The sequence below is a fragment of the Nycticebus coucang genome, unplaced genomic scaffold, assembly GCF_027406575.1.
Source record: "Nycticebus coucang isolate mNycCou1 unplaced genomic scaffold, mNycCou1.pri scaffold_75, whole genome shotgun sequence".
NCBI classification, from domain to species: Eukaryota; Metazoa; Chordata; class Mammalia; order Primates; family Lorisidae; genus Nycticebus; species Nycticebus coucang.
The window spans coordinates 158,961-172,187 of NW_026515590.1; positions in this window are offsets into that span (position 1 = coordinate 158,961).

A 13,227-nucleotide genomic window follows, 5' to 3' on the forward strand; every position below is an offset into this window, starting at 1 on the left:
TGGCGAGTAGCTGCCGCCACTGGAGGAGACGCACAGCAAGCACGCCTGGCGGGGAGACTCTGCCACTCTCCGGCTGGCCGTGGGGAGAACATCCTCACAGGAGCCAGCAGGTAGAAGGCAGGTGGGCGGCCGAGTGGGGAGGGGTCTCGAGTTGCAGGCAATGGCTGCCACAAGTCGCCCAGGTAGATGGCCGCCCTCCGCCTCCCCCTCGCCCGCCAGCCGCGCACCACGACCTCTTGTTCGTCTTCAAGCTCTGCCAGGGTGAATTGGCCCGCCCAGAGGGGCGACCCGGGCGACCCGAGCCCGCGGGCAGTCCCACGTCTCCCACTCACCCAGAGGAGCGAGTCCTGGCCTGGCGTACTGCGGCATCGGCCCCTCTACCCCAAAGGCCCGACCAAAAGACTGTCATATCTCCCCCCTTGCGGATCAGAGGGGTCACGAGAGGAGCACACCTCTTTGCTCGATTCTTTGGGAAAGCAAGAGCTGTTTCGCGCTAGTGAACGTTAGCAACAGGGGACCCTGAATTTCTGCCAAAATAAGCGGGACAGTCCATCGCAGCTGTTTCTAGCCCTAGTCACTCTCCCCATCCCAAAATCAAAACAAACACAAGGTCGTACTCGCTGGCTGAGGCGAGGGAGGAAATAAGAGCTGGCGCAGGCCCGCCAGCTCGCAGGGTCCCGGCTGCAAGTTGGGAGCGGACGGCCTCGCTGGAGCTGTTGTCCCCGGTGGCGGAGGGGAGGGCCCGCGTCCTCGCGCGCTGCACTTCCCGCGGGGGCCTTGCGGATGCGCGGCGCGCTGCCCCTCTGCGCGCTCCGGCGGGTGACTTGGCGTGGCCACCTCGCAGCCAGGCGGGGAGACAAAGGGGCGGCGGCAGATGGAGACTGCCTAGTCCCTACGCGCGCTGCCTGACGTGCGGGCTGAACATGCTGGTTGAAGCACAAAAATGTGTGCGCGTTTGCATGTAGAGCTGCTGGCCTTTGCCCCCAGAGCTGGGGCTTGAATTTTCAGCTGCCAACAGAAAGCAACGGTTTCCTCTTCCCTTTTGCGACATTCCACCAAACTTGCTCCATTCTCCGCCCCCTCCAAACTTTGTTCTGCCAGGTTTATTTGTTCTGTGTTCTGACGTGAAATGTTCAGCGTTTTCTGTGTACACAAATGTTTCACTCTTGCTTTCAAGGGGAGAAAGGTTCCTGGTGAAACGTGTAATGGTGTTGCCTCTATTTGTTTCCTTCGTCTGTAATTACTTTCGCAATTACTTTTTACTCTACTTTCAGTGTTTTTTCATAAACTAGAGAAACAAAATAGCTTCATGACAAAATGGTCCTTTGCATCAAAGACACAGTTCATTTGTCAGTGTTGTTAAAAAAAAAAAGAAAGTTTAATCCATTTGTACACTGCCATTTTCTTTATGGCATTATCCCCATAAATTTGGAATGACATGTCCCTGATTTTACCTCCACTCTTGTTCCAAGTGCACTGAGAAATTTATGAATGTTTGTTGCTGTAATTCGAGTCACAACATTATCATGAGAGCACACAAAAACATGCAACCATAATAAACACTACTCAGCTAGACACTGCCAAATGTCGGTGAGAACACAGCCACACAACACTGACATATCCAAGTTAGGAAACTTTACCAAGTTGTTTTTACAGTGCTGTCAATGTAAGCACATGGTGGCAAGTTTACGAATATAATTGCCAGACCATATGGACACACGGCAAGGCCTATCAAATTTTAGCAAAATATTCTGAAACAAATACAGACAAGTAAATCTGAAGTTTGTATGGAAATATCCAAAAGGATCAACAAACAGCATTATCCAATAGAAATATACTGTGAGTGACATAAAAATTTAAATTTTCTGGAAGCCACGTTATAAAACTAAACCATGAAATTAATTTTAATAATACATTGTATGTAACCCAATATTTAAAATATTATCATTTGAATTAACAGGTGTTCCATATTATAAAATTATTAATGAAATATTTTATGCTTTTCTTTATACTTACACCGCATCTTGATTTGTTGTATTTCAAGTGCTCGTAGCCACACTGTGCAGATGGCTACCCAGCTGGACAGCACAGGTCTCAAGTACACAAATCAGTTTTGAAGGAAAAGGAGAGGAGAAGAAAGAGAACAAGAAAGGGAATGACGAGGAGATGGAGAAAGAGAACAGGAAGGAACAGGAGAAGGAGAACAGGAAGAAAAAGAATGAATGTTAAGGCTTTAAACCTTTCCTTTCTAAGAGTGGTCCTTGCACAAGGAGAGGCAGATAAATTGGAAGAGAATTAAGATTCCAAAAATACAGAAATGTCCCACATGGATCCGTCAAGGGACTTTTAACAAAAATGATAAGTCAATTCAGCGGGAAAGGACAATGTTTTATAACAAATGGTTCTGGAACAAGATACTTACAATTTGAAGAAATAAAAGCCTCAACTTCTACTTTTCTATGCAAGAATTCTTTTGAGATGTAAGACTGCCAGATGTAGACTCGGAGCCATAAAGCTTTCTGAAGGAAACGGAAGACTGTCATCCTGACTCGGAATAGGCCGACATTGCTTGGGCAGGAGACAAAGCAGTAAAGACAGAGGAGGGATGGATAAATTAGACTTTGTCAACATGAAAATAAGCATTGAAATAAAACATACGCTGTTTTGAAAATAAGAAGGCAAACCAAGGACTGGGAATAAATAGTCTCAACATGTTGATGCAACAAGGGATTTGGTGACACTGAGAGGAACAGAAAAAACAGGAGGGAGTAAGTTCTTTCTTTCTCCTCAGCCTTTCTGTCTCCCTGCAGCAATTTCTGCTCAGAGCTCCCAAGACAGAGAAAGCTGGCAAAGGAGAAATACCGGCTCAGTGTCCACCCACCAACCGGACACAGAGGGTCTGAAGCTGTGAGACGAGGGCTTCTACATGTATCCAGCACAGATAAAATTATGGTGCACCCTACATGGGGCAGCAGCTTAGAGTCAATGAAGAAAAGCTGTTTATAACTATATGCTGTCTTGTAATATTGCATTATTAACTGTATGTAATTCCATTACCATTTTCTCCTAGAGGATATACACATAATCATTTTCTTTTTATAATAATCAGGAATAAGGAAAGCACTATAATGTGGTTTAAAAGAAAAACTCAGCATGATACGCAACGTGTAATTCTGCCCTCCACGTCAGAAACAGAGGGGGTTTTCATGAGGTAACAGAACCAGGGAGGGACCAGACAGCAGTCCTATGTCCTGGTTATGTATTTTTATTAACCAAAGAAACAAGGCCCATTTGTCACTTTGGCCGTCCAATAAGCGTCAGTCACTATCTCTTGTTCTTCCCTTCACATTTATTTTCCCCTCTTCTCTACTCATACTTTCTTCTCAGAAATGGCCTTAGGGGTGAACGGAGAGCACACATGTGACTCCTACCGGCTGTGGTTCCCACAGGCTGTGAGTCAGTTTTTTATTAAACCATCTGAATGTGTCTTTCTTTCCCAGAGAAAGCCCTTTGCAGGATTTTAACAGATAATTCCCTATGCAAATATAACTGTGAAACATCAAAACCAGTTATGAAGAAAGGCATGAACATAGTTGGCTGAACATTTTAATCTACCAGTAAAAACAACATTTTTCAGAGACTTCCAGGGAAATGTAAGGATGTGAAAAGCCTTCCTTCATCCTCTTTTCATCCCAGTCGGTGACCCCGTGTGTCTCTCTCCAGTTTCCACAGCGGATTAACAGAGCATTAGAAATGTTGGAGATAATTTAGAAACTAATGATGAAAATATTTGTTAGGGATAAAAGAGTAAAGATGCTTAAAATTACTGATTGGAAAGATAATCTAGGATGAAAAGCAAACAACCCAAGATGCAAAGCAGAGAATGGCATGAACGAGATTAGCAAAGTAGAAAAGTGCCGGATCCAGCAGACTGAAGGGCACAGTGAGTTCGCACTGCCTTGCCTGTCTTTGCAACCAGCAGCAACATAAATACACTAATACAAGTATAAGGTAAAAATATAAATGCAAGTGTCATCTATTCACGTGCAACAAATCTGTCTCATTCCTAAGTTATCATCTGCCAAAAACTTGAGGTGGCATTAGAAATCTTGTCTATTTTTCATGTATTTTAACAGCAAGACATCTGTAATCAAGATGGAGAATTGAGCTGCCATAAAATACCTCCACCCCTACAACAAACATAAACAATTGATAAATGGTATTGTGGGTTTCTTTCACAATATGCAAACACAGATTAAAGTTCAAAAACTGTATATGAAATATCCAAGTGCTGGAAATAGAGGGGTTTCCTCATTCACAAGGGCACTTCCTATGTATGTTTGGGAATTGAAACCAGGCATCTCATAGTCAAAGGAAAAGACAGAACTGAGTTTTCTGCATAAATAATTCTTCAGATATGAATAGAAAGTGGCATTTATAACCATGCAGAACCCTTAGCCTGTGGTGTTCCACAGGTGGAAATTCTCCTTCTTGAACCACCTGTAAAATAAGTACCTAAAGTAGAAACCTGGAAAAGACTCCAGGTCTTTATTTAAGAATAAAAGAGTTAAAATACAATTATTTTTATTTCTATTTCTCCCACAAAAAATGCACTAAGTGATTGGGAGTATGTTTCCTTTCATTGTCACTATGTCGTGAAGTAAAGAATCCTGAAATAAAAATGGGAAAGGAGATAATGGCAAAAATTTACTAATCAATTAAAGAATTTGAACTATGAAAAGCAGAATTATCGATACTTCTGTTCTGGGAGGGAGAGAGGGAAGAGCTGTTTGTGGGGACAAGAGACCATCTGATTGTGCCACAAATTCTCAAAAATATTCTGGAATTTTCTTTTATTATTTATTTATTATTATTATTTTTGTTTTTTGCAGTTTTTGGATGGGGCTGGGCCTGAACCTGCCACCTCCAGTATAGGAGGGCCGGCACCCTACTCCTTTGAGCCACAGGTTCCGCCCAATATTCAGGAATTTTCAGCAGAAGTTTCTTACTCCTGTTCCATAGGAAGCACCTGCTGGGACCCCACACAGGCCCTTGTGCCAGGGACCCTAGCAGCCCCAGAGGGGACAAGTCTGCAGAGTCCAGAGAGGGAGGGATGGGCCAACCCTGGAGTCTTGGCCAGTTGAGGGCTCCCCAGCTCTGAGTATCTATCCTGCAGAAACTTCTCCCACCGCTGCTTTGGCAACTGGGCAAACTCTTCCTGGGCAGTGGCCACAGCCTGACCTTCATGTCATCTTGGTCACTCTTGTGGTTCAAACATGTGAGATAGATCCCGACTGGGAACAGCAGAGCTGTGATCCCCGTGCAGCCCTTCCTGATGTAGGGCCACCCTCTGTGGAGTGTTTGGCAGGTAGGGGCAGCCTGAAGGGACGCCTGTCCCAGGAGAGCCTGTGATCTGTTCTGGAGCTGAGGAAAGGATGTCAGTGCAGAGCACAGGGTCTGTGTCTCCGTGCAGGCGGCTCAGAGGAGAGGCCACCTCCTCAGGATTCGGATTGTGAGGGGAGCTTCCTGTGGGGACCAATGCTCAGAGACAGGAAAACAGACATGCAGGGGGCTCAGCCCCTTCCAGAGCCAGGCTGGGAGAGGAGACGGTGGACATGAGTGGGGGCTCCGGTGTGAGATGGGTGTGGTACTGAGAGAGGAGAGAGTGGACATGGGCGCGGGGGCTCCGGGGGTGCGAGGCTGGGAGAGGAGACCGTGGACATGGACACAGGGACTCTGGTGTGAGGTGGGCGTGGGGCTAGGAGAGGATATGGTAGGACACAGACGTGGGGGCTCTAATGTGAGGTGAGTGTGGGGCTGGGAGAGGAGACGGTGGATACATACATGGGGGCTCTGGTATGAGGTGGGCGCGGGACAGGGAGAGGAGACGGTGGACGCAGACATGGGGTCTCCGGTGTGAGGTGTGTGAGGGGCTGGGAGTCCAGCAGAATGATGTGCGGGGCCCTCGGCAAACGCTTCTACTCACTGGAGATGCTTGCTCCTGGCTCGCCTGTCCCCGGATCTCCTATGGGAGACTCGGGTCTGGGGAAGTTCTGGGATAGAACTTGAGACACAAGGACCAGGGTGTGGACATTTGTGGGCAGCTGGAGAAAGACACAGTGGAGGAAATAAGACAGTGTTGGAATAGCATGTGAACCTGGGGTGGGACACAGAAGACTGGACCCCAGGAAGTGTAGAAGGAGGAGACAGTAGAGGGTGCCGTGGGTGGAGTCTCTGCAGAGAGGCCGACATCCTGCAGCTGACACAAGGGAGGCTGCGGAAGAGCAGGTCTGGGGGCTCATTGTGCACGTGTCACATGTGACCCTGGTTGATGGTGTGGAAACAGGTCAGCACAGCTCAGATGATCAGGGACACAGGGATTCATTTTCGTCTTCTAGAGGAATATTGGAGTGCAGGAAGTAATCACCTGATGGGAGACTTGGGAGGAGTCCTTCATTCATTCATTTAAAAAATATATGGTTAGGTGGGTGGTGCCTGTGGCTCAGTGGGTAGGGCCCCGGCCCCATAAACTGAGGGTGGTGGGTTTGAACCCAACTCTGACCAAGCTGCAACAACAACAACAACAACAAAAAAAAATGCCAGGCATTCTGGAGAGCGCCTGTAGTCCCAGCTACTCAGGAGTCTGAGGCAAGAGAATCACCTAAGCCCAGGAGTTGGAGATTGCTGTGAGCTGTGATGCCATAGCACTCTACCAAGGGTGATAAAGTGAAATTCTGTCTAAATAAATACATAAATAAATAAAACATATTTAGAGAGGGCCTAGCATGCACCAGACACTACAAATGTACTTGAAGTCCCAGTACAGAACACAAGTGATTGGAGCAGGAGGAGCTGGACCCAGGAGGGTAGTGGCAAAGGCTGCAGAGGGCACCCCAGGCCTGAGGACCTCATCATTTTCCCCAGAGGAGTTGACATCTAGGAGTCAGGTGGCCCTGAGTTCACTCCCCCAGAAGACAGCTCAGCTCTGCATCCCTAGACTCCTGCAGGGACCGTAGGTTCCCCCAGTTCTCCTTCAGCCTCTGCAAGTCCCACTGGGGGAGAATTTCTTACATTCAAACTGCCCCTGCACCCTGACTCCCTCCAATGCTCCCAGTCCCAGGCTTTGTCTCTGTTGCCTTGAGAAGGAAGAGGAGGATGAGATTTCAAATGACGTGTGGGGTGAGAGATTGTGCCCCTAGATGGCCCAGGGGTCCCAGGAGATCCTGAAAGCTACAATCACTTCACTTCGCTGCTCAGGAGACTCCCTGATGCTCAACTCCCTGCCAACCTCCTGAGGGCTCCCAGCTGGCAGGGCCTGACACCCTCACCCTGTGATAGCCCTATAGCGCCCCCTGTTGGCCCCATGTTTCTTGACATCACCAGGGCAGAGACCTGCTGGGTCCCCTGAGACTGCACAGGTGTATCTGTGGTTGTGCTGTTCAACTCCCCAGGTGTAGGTGCTCAGGGTGGAGCTGGGGATACCAGCGGGGCTGTGATTAGAGACTGCAGGAGCCACGTGATAAGCAGACAGCAAGCTCATTGATATCATTTACACTGAATTTTACAAAAAAGTAAGTTTTACAGATCTCATCTGCACCCAGTGGATTTATTTATTCCACCACTGAGTGGAAAAACCATGGCCTTTGTTCAGGGAGGTGTCTTCAGTGTATTTTATTCAGGGTATAGTTTTCTTTGTTTCCCATTCTCAATGCTTTTCCTCTCCCCCTCAATTATAACAGAAGTTTTGTGACCAGTCCTCATCCTTTCTAGCCCCCTGAGCGTACTCATAGCGGATACTTTTCTTCAGTGCAGTCAGGGGTATCTGGCTGTTTTGTCTGGTTCCTTTCGACGAACATAATTTATGAAGAGCCGCGCACCAGGGGCACGGGTCAAGACCCCTTTTCATGGCTGAGTAACATTACTTTGTATATGTAATATTTCAGCATTCCTCTTACAATAATATGAACAATTCAATGCATTCCTAATGAAAGGTAAACATTGTGTTGCAGACTGTGGTTGTTTCTTCCACAGCATTAGGTAACACAGTCTCTGAACTGATATGGCTTAGAATACCACTGAGCCTCCAAAACACTAATAAGCCCCCAATGTTATCACTACTGAGGGTGCAGAAGATGGTGAACTTCTGTCCCAGAAATCCTAACAGAGAGCTGGGCTGAATCAGGACACAGGTGGCCGAGGACCCTGCAAAGGGGGAGGGGCACAGAGGTCAGTGAGAACAGACTGGAGCTTATTCCCAGGGAGGAGAAAGAAGTCATTATCACAGGTGACATCCAGGAGCCCTCCCTGAATCCCCTGAAAGCAGCTACCTGTGGAGTGAGGGAGGAGTGTGAGAGGGTTTGGAGCCCAGGCCATGGTGGGGACACCCCAAGTTCTGCTTCCTGAGCCCAAAGCCAGAACTGTGCCCACCAAGTCCTCTTCTCTGTCACCTTGGCCTTAGGGTGGGCACTCTCTATCCAAATTCCTCCCTTTCTTGGAGCTGCACAGAGCCCCTCCTCCTAACCTCACACTGGCCATGCCTGGGAATGGAAACACGTACCAGGTAGAGGGCTCCACCTCATGGAGGGGTAACCTGGGGGAGGCACATAACTGATCTCTGTTCCCCTCGCTTTTCATAGGGTCCTCGGCCACCTTTGTTCTCACACAGCTCAGCTCTGTGTTTGGGTCTCTGGGACAGAAGATCAACACAGGAAGAAAAGGAGAGGGAGGAGCTTCTGTGGCAGAGAGGAAGCCACCATGGGGTCTACACAGAGCTCTGCCCTTCAGGGAGACCTCAGGGACCCTGCAGGAGGTCATGGGATGATTGGCTGGGGGGTGAGGCTGCCTGACAGGCACAGAGAACCTGTGGGGTCTGACCAGGCTCAGCATAGTCAACCTCATCTCAGTGAAGTCCCTGTGGGCTCCATGCCTGCCGTCTGTCACCTACACTGTAACTTCTGATTTGGGGCAGTCCCTGCTTCATCCTCTATAGATAGCCCATAGCCCCCTTCTCATTAACAGATTCACCACCCCCACCTGCCCTCCCTGCCCTCCCTGGTGCTCTGGTCACTCTGGGTGGGGACATAAATGTGCTTAATTACCTTGCTGCTGCTGCTGCTCAGGTGTTCTCAGTGGGGGCAGGGGGCATTTCAGGAATTCCATACGGGGGTGGGGTGGGGAGGGTCATTCCCTCATTGCTCCTGGGGAAGGAACCTGCCTCTGAGCTGCACTTGCATGGCACATGTGTCCTCTGCCGACACCCGCCCACCACCTTCTCAAGGAGAACAACTTACATGTATAAATATAAACACAACAGAAACTTACACAACCTCATGTACTTACTGGTGAAATAGTTTTGGTGATTTCAGGCCAACGAAAATTTCAACATGGTCATGATCTCTTATACCAATGTGATTTTATGTTATGTTCTTAGTTAAAGTGCAGATATGTGGTGAGTTCATAAATATATAATCTATGCATTCTGATATTGTATCAGTGTTATAAACTGCTGTGTTTTAAACTGATTTTGAAGGTATTAAGAGAAAATAATTTTGATCTATTACTTGTACATGTGACAAATTTCAAATTCATTATACACACAAAACAGAATACCATCTTGTCTTTTTGTCAGATAACTAGAGAAATTAAGGGACAAAAACAACACAGAGATTCCCATTAGGACTGCAGGTGGGAGGCAGGTGAGGAATTGTGGGAGGGGAAAGGACAGGAGCTGGGGTCCTCGGTGCACTGTCCCCCATGGGGGTGCTGACCTGTGTCCATGCCTGGACTGTGAAGACAGCAAGGAGGGTGAGGAGCAGCCCAGGATGTGATGGAGACACCCAGAGCTCTGTCCTCAGTTCCTGTGCAGAGGCTGATGGCTCTCCATGCTTTTACACCCTCTGAACAGGCCAGGATGGGACTTGTCATGCGTATGAACTCCCTAGGATAGGTTCTTGGTCAGGTGGAGGGAAGTTCAGCTTCAATATTAAGTCCTGTGTAAATTCACTGATATTCCATTAGGATTGGGTAGAGATAACTTGACATCAAGACAGAGCCGGCCTATGTTATCTCACCAAGCCAGTCCTCAGAGTCTCTGGCTGAAACTCTGAAAGGAATCTTTCAAGGTTGTAGGGGAAAAGCCACAGTCTAAAGCCCCAGCTCATGAGTGAAGGCCTGGATGGCTCCAGATCCTGGGGACCCACCAGTTCTAATTGCCAAATAGCATAAAATAGTCATGGGAAGGAACCGGTGGAAGAACTCTGACAACATGAAAAGTCAGAGTACATCAACTTTCCCAAGGGATGACAAAGGAGATACAACAGAAATACCAACCATAGAGAATTGGCTGAAATGTCAGAAATAGAAATCAAAATATGGATGGCAAATAAGATTAACAGAGTGGAGGAAAAGATGGAAATACAAATTCAAAAAGTATTTCAAAACTTGTTTCAAGAAATTAATGGATTCAGAAACAAAGTCACATATGGACATAATGAGAAAAGATGTAACAGAGCTGGCTCGGGGCCTGCAGCTCAGAGAGTAGGGCAGCAGCCATATACACTGAGGCTGGTGTGTTCAAGCCCTGCCTGGGCCTGCTAAACAACAATGACAACTGCAACTAAAAAACAACCGGGCATTGTGGCAGACACCTGTAGTCCCAGCTGCTAGGGAGGCTGAGGTGTGGTGTGATGCCATGGCACTCTAGCAAGTGCAACATAATGAGACTCTGTCTCACATAAAAAAGAAAATACTAAATACTATAACAGAGCTTAAAGACATTTGATGCTCTCAAAATATAGTAGATAATGTCAGTAACACAGTAAGATTCCCTCAGTAAGAAAGTTGAGCAGGCAGAAGAAATGATCTTGGAAATTGAAGGCAAGTCTTTTGAACAATACTATGCATTCAAAGAGGCAGAAAAAAGAAGAACAAGAACAGAATATTCCCTGAAAGAGTTACGGGATCATTCCAAAAGATCAAATATCTGAATTATAGGGACTCCTGCAGGAGAAGAGGATGGTCCTAAAGGCACAGATGCTCTACTCCAAGACATTATGGTGAAGAATTTCCCAAGCATTGCAAGAGATACAAAAATTCAGATAGTAGTTTCATAATGCCAGCATGACTCCAGCCAATACTATCCTTTTAGATTTGAAAAGGTTTGGATTCCTCCTTCCCCTATCCAAGGAGGAATCCAAACCTTTTCAAATCTAAAAGGATAGTATTGGCAGGGGTATTTGCGAAACTTAGTAAATGTAGAATGTAAATGTTTTGGCACAGTAACTGAGATAACGCCGGAAAGGCTATGTTAACCACTGTGATAAAAAAGTGTCAAATGGCTTATGAAGTGAGTGTATGATGCCCCATAATCATATCATTGTATACAGTTATGATTTAATAAAAAAATAAAAATAAAAAAATAAAAAAAAAGAAAAGGTTTGGATTCTGCTTTTTCTAGATCAATTTCTCCAATGTCATTCATGAATTTTCTTAACTTTTCGACTCCAAAACAATAGAAATCAACTCAGACACCCTGTCACCTTTATCTGTATGAACAGTGACAGTCAGGCCGTCCTGAGAGTTCAGATACCTGGTCATGTGACCCAGGTTTCTTACGATCATATCTTCACTCAGTCTCGGTTAAGAACAGGCTTCTGCCATGATTTAGCAATTATGAATTGGGCTGCAATAAACATTCTGGTACAGATGTCTTTGTTATATTGTGACTTTTAGTCTTCTGGGTATAAACCTAGTAAAGGAATTATAGGATCGAATGGCAGGTCTATTTTTAGGTCTCTATTCTCCAAACATCCTTCCAGAAGGAACGTATTAGGGTGCATTCTCAACAGCAGTGTAGAAGTGTGCCCTTTTCTATCGACCCACGAATGGACTAGCAAATTGTGGTGCATGTATACCATGGAATATTATGCAGCCTTAAAGAAAGATGGAGACTTTACCTCTTTCATGTTTACATGGATGGAGCTGGAACATATTCTTCTTAGCAAAGTATCTCAGGAATGGAAGAAAAAATATCCAATGTACTCAGCTCTACTATGAAGCTGAATTATAGCTCTCACAAGAAGGCTATAACCCAACTATAGCAAAAGGGCCAGGGAAGGGAGGGGGGAAGTTTTGTTGGAGGGAGGGTAATGGGTGGGGCCACATCTACTGTGCATCTTAGAATGGGTACAGGTGAAACTTACTAAAGGCAGAATACAAATGGCTACATACAGTAACTAAGAAAATGCCATGAAGGCTACGTTGGACAGTTTGATGAGAATATTTCAGATTGTATATGAATCCCGCACATTTTACCCCTTGATTGCACTAATGTACACAGCTATGATTTAACAATAAAAAAAGAACAGGTTTCTGTCTTTTGTGTCTTGGTCCCCATCTGGGTCATTCACTGAACACGTCTGTGGTGTAGCCAGCAGTAGTACTAAGTCCTCTGGCCAAGGCCTGAGAGGGACAGGACAGCTCCATCCACAGCAGGGATCTTGGTGACTGGGTGGGAGCCCAGTAGTGTTTGTTCTTTGTATCATGAATCAGAGTTCGGGGACTTGTCCAGACTTCTGGTGACCCTGTGTGGACAGGGACTGCTGGTCCCCTCACTAGTTTTGGAGTCACTCTCTGTAGGACACAGTGAGTGTGGGATCCTGATTCACCAGAGCCTGAGAACTGGACTCTAAAACAAAATGGACACAAGTCAGGAAAGATGAAGGACAGAGGGACCACTCCAGACGTCTGTCTCTGAAATTTCCTTGAACTTGGGCAGAGTGTGGAGGGTAAGAAGGAAGAGGAGGGAACTCCAGACCATGTTGTGGACTCCCCCAAATCCATACATCATGTAGTGTCTCCTGGATTCTGGATGGTTCTTTTATCTCCACCTCAGTTCCCTGGGAGTTAGTGTTTTGGCACTGTGTTATGCAAATCTATGTCCTTTACCACAACCACCACTGCCACCAGCCAATTCTGTTTTTGGTCCTGGGGACAGCTCCTCTGTCAGGGAGGCTGGCCTGATTGTGAGCTCTGAGCTTGGGTCCTGGGTGGAAGCACCGGCTGTCACCTCCAACTCAGGCAGTGAGTGCAGACCCAGGTGAACCTGTGAGTTTATCTCAGGCTATGCTTACCTATGAGAAGATCCCCAGTGCCCCTTGGTGACATCCTTAAATGAACATTAATAGGCTTCTCTAGGAGCTAAAGATAGCCCTTTCTTTCTTTCAACAA